Below are 4,435 nucleotides of genomic sequence, written 5' to 3'. Positions count from 1 at the left end.
TCAAAATTCTACTTTTCACTTGAAAATGCAAATTCTGTCATTGCAGCAAATTCTGCCAGTAAGTTTCCTTGAAGTGATGGACTAATTTCAATCTTTTTTCAGAAACAATTTACCAAATACCCACATCTGAACAGCCATGGTTTGTCAGTCAGTCATTATTTTAAGCAAAAGTAGCATTCTTTGAAAATTACTGGCTAATTCAGCTCTCAACTCAAACAACAGCACAATTGCCTTTCCCCTAAACACCAGTGTACTTTGAAAAGCCGTGGAAGTGTTTGATGGGCACTGTACTCCATTTCAATGCCCAGAACATTCCAAAGAGATGTACTCAAAGGTCAACAATTAATACCTTTTACTGCTTCAACAAGGACATTCTTATATGAAACGGATGTTATTTTGTGACAGTAAAGAATCTGCTGACTACCTCGACAGTTGGAGCCTACTGCCTTGACTTGCACCAAGTGACCAGCAATTTTACCCACATTGCTTTTGCCTCATCAATGCAAATGTCCACACTATAAAAATAAATTTAAATGGCAGAAGGGGAAATAGCACCTTAGTGTTATTGTGAAAATAGTTTTCATAGAGTATACCCCCTGAAAGGGCTTCAGACTCCCCTCAGATCCATGTTCCACACTTTGAGAGCCTTTGCTCTAAGACACCTTCTAATTCTAAGAAAATATGACCCTTTCCTAGCATCAGATTCCCTAACTTTATTTAAACCTGTCATCACAACTGATGCCCCAAAAGAGATCAGAGTAGCCTCAATATTCCAATTACCCCTCATTCCACCTAGATTCTGCATCAAGGGATGTCGGGTATGGCTGGGAGTGAGCAGGGAGGTGTTCGAATGTGAGCATCCAGGTGAGTCCACCAGGCAGCATCCTGCATTAACATTGGGTGGTAGAATACAGAGAACGAACGAGCTGATGTCAGGGCTCCCATAGGGGGTCTCAGGCCCCTCCAAGTCCTTTCCAGGCAGAGTTTTCAGGAAACATCCTCCTTTCTGCAAGGCTGTTTATTTCTTCCCCCAATTAATTTCTCCTGACAACTAACATTAGACATATAAGGAATGATTTCTGGTCTAGGTCAGCCACTCCATAACTATTTATTATCCTGCAGGAAGTCATTACTCTTCTCACATCAAGATGACTGATTTAACAAAATCTAATTACAGCAGTTCATAGACACAGAATTTCAAAGGGTGGTTTAGGGACAGAGCAACCTGGTAAATAATTACTTTTTCTTGCTTCTGGCTCTCTAGTCACACAGAAGCCCTTATCACTGTATCCCTGGTTTGTGACTTTTAAGAACTAGCTGGGAGTCAGAGAACTGGGGAAGTGGAAAGGGAGGAGATTTGCATCAAAACAAAAGGTTTTTAGGGTATTAATAAGTCTAAATGCATCCTATAAGGACAAGTGATATGGCTGCAGAGCCCTGGGTGATATTTAGAAGAAGGCTGCAAAGAATTTCTGAAGTCAATGTCAGGGTAGAGACTATTTGGAGTTTGGGACCACATTGAAATGGACAAGATTTCACCACAGTAGAAATAGGTAAATATAACCAATCTCAGCCCTTCTTCTCTGGAGCCATCAAGGAGCATTCTCTGTGACCTTGAGGATTTAATCAAATGGGTACAAAAAAGGTAAAGCTTCTCCCAAAGAGAGCCAGACAGCAAGTCACTGTGACAGCTGAGAATTTCTATATACCCATTCTTCCTATCAATCAGTCTCTTACCATTTTAACAAATATTATTGTTTTCACATCTATCCTGTATCTAACTCTGAGCTGGGCATTGGGGAAAATATAAAATTATTAATATTAAACCCTTTATTTCCAGAAGTTTCCAACTTTCGGAGGGAGATAAGAATTATGTACAAACGATAATAAAGATAATACATGCAGTGATTAGTTACAACATGGATCTTCCACTTCTGAACTGTGTGACATTAGACAAGTTACTTAAACTTTATGAGCTTTGGTTTCCTCATCTATAAAAAGGGGATAATCCTGGTATATCTCTCACAGGGTTGTTTTGGACTTTTAATGAAATAACATGTGCAAAAAGCCTTTTGCAGAGCCTGTACATAGCATTTACAACATCTGAATCAATTATAACTACTTTTTTTTAAAAATAACTACCATTTTTGACTGTCTAAGCAATGACGTTCCTTCCTAATAATATCCAGGAAGCATTATTCCCAACTTACAAATTGTACAATCTGAGGCTCAGAAAAGTAAAATAACTCACTGCACTATGCTACCTCTCAGATGAGAATCATTGTAGAAGAGCAGAGAAAGGGACAGGAATGGAAAGGACATGAGCCCCTTGATGGTGTGGTAGCCCATCTCCCAGAGCATCCCCCTGTGAACCACAGTATCTGTGCCCTGTGGCAGGCCCCTCACACAGTGAATGGGGGCCGGCTGTGTAATACATGTGGTAGAATGAGGCCACATAATGTCAGAGGTAGGTTAAAGAAGTCCAGAAGCCTCCACTTACATTCTTTGGGACGCTTGCTGTTTAGATGCTCCTTCTAAGAGCTCGGCTGCCATGCTGTCAGCAGCCTAGGCCCAAGCCTCACCCTTGCTGAGCTCCCCTCAACAACTAGCACCCGCTGACACCCTTGGGCATGCACCACCCGGGGCTTCTATCCAGCTCAAGCCTCAAGACAACTACGGCCCAGCCAATGGTTGATTACAGCTGCTTTTGAGAAAGCCACATGAGGACTGCCTCACTGCAGGGTCCCATTTCCCTTAGTATGTAGAAAGATGCAAGGGAATCTTTCTCTCAACCTAATAATAAGGAGTGACTAGATAATCCAAATAATCATGACTTTTCTGGAGCCCATCAGAGAGCTAAAGTCACAAGGCAACTAGGCTGACTTAATTCCAGAGCGTGGTAGCCCCTCCAAGAAGCAGCAGGACACATGAACTGTTTCTCCTGTGGCAGAGCAAGGGCAGCAGAGATGGCCGCCATAAAAGCAGGTGGCAGGGAGGGACCCACTCTTCATTAGGCTTTGTATGCTCAAACTCTTTTATAGTTTTCAAGGGGCCTGGACTGAGAAGCAGACGGTCTGTTTTATGGATGTACACCGATCACAGCTGTGACCTTGGGAAGCATCCCCCACTCTGGCCCCTGTTCCTCTATCTGGCTGGCCTGCCCACTGCAGGGATCACGATGATGGCAGTGAGCATGCCTTTGGGACAGCCACACCTCCCAAAGTGTGGCAGAGGCCACTGAGACTAGGAGGCCAGGGCACTCCAGGACAGGCAGGGGCTTCGGCACACCCCTCAGCTGGCTGGCCCCAAAGGTTCTGAACACCTCCCGCCTCTCCTGTTCGTTGATTAATGTGTATGACTTTAAACAAATCACAGATTCTTTGGTGCTTTGTCCTCCAAGGTTCAGAGAAACTACTACAGACACCCTCACTGCACAGACACACACACACACACACACACACACACACACTCATTCACAAACACCATGGTGCAGAAGAGGAAGTGGCTGACCACCACTATACCATCAAAATAATCACTGATGCCAAGTGACTTGACAAATTAAATGAGGCAGGGAAAATAAATTCTCTTAGTGAACCTCTAAATGAACAAAACAAACTGGGCACAAAAGTCCTGAGAGAAGTAGGAATGTTTTTTTACAAGATACCATCTATAAAGGATCTATTAAGTGCCAGGTATTTTAAATATTTTTAGCATTCTCTATCTCTAATTCATAGAAAACTAAAAGTTAGACATCACCGCCCCATGGAAAAGCCAACACCAAGTACCGAGCAGTGGTTATGCCACAGGCTCTGGAGTCAGACTACTCAGGTTTGACTGACGCTCTTCTACTTACTGTGTCAAGTTCCAACTTGCGCTAGGTTCCAGTTTACCTTCACGGGTTCTAGTTTGTCTCTGTAGGCCCAGATAGTCCTCACTCCTCTCCACTCACACCCTTCTTTTCTTCCCAAAAGCTGGCCTTGCTGACCTGGGGCAACTTCAAGCCAAGGACCAGAAGAAGAGCAAGTCTTGCATAGACTCCTTACCCCCTCCTATAATCATATAAGATCTAGTGCCTGCGATGTACCCCTTATTCTGTGCCATCCATCCCTGCTGCCCTGATAGAACCATAACCAACAGTATAGTCAGTCCAAAGGAGGTCCCATGGGAGTTCAGTCCTAAAACCTTAGATATTTAAATCACTAACATGCTAACCACCTTTTAGTGCTACCTTCCTAACATTATTCCTCCATGCCGTAGGATGGACTTTGTTCTATCACCAGCCAATGTTATTTCCACCTCAGTTCATACCAACCCCTACAATACACCCCTAAACCAGTCCCAGGTAACATGTTTTCAATCTGCCTGATGCCCATAGCTGTATGATTGATAAATACCAATAAAGGCTATAAAACCCATGAGAATAAAAGGGGAAAGT

This window comes from Manis javanica, chromosome 2 (genome assembly GCF_040802235.1).
Source record: "Manis javanica isolate MJ-LG chromosome 2, MJ_LKY, whole genome shotgun sequence".
NCBI lineage: Eukaryota > Metazoa > Chordata > Mammalia > Pholidota > Manidae > Manis > Manis javanica.
The sequence above is the reverse complement of the archived record's forward strand: the minus strand, read 5'-3'. Positions refer to the sequence as shown.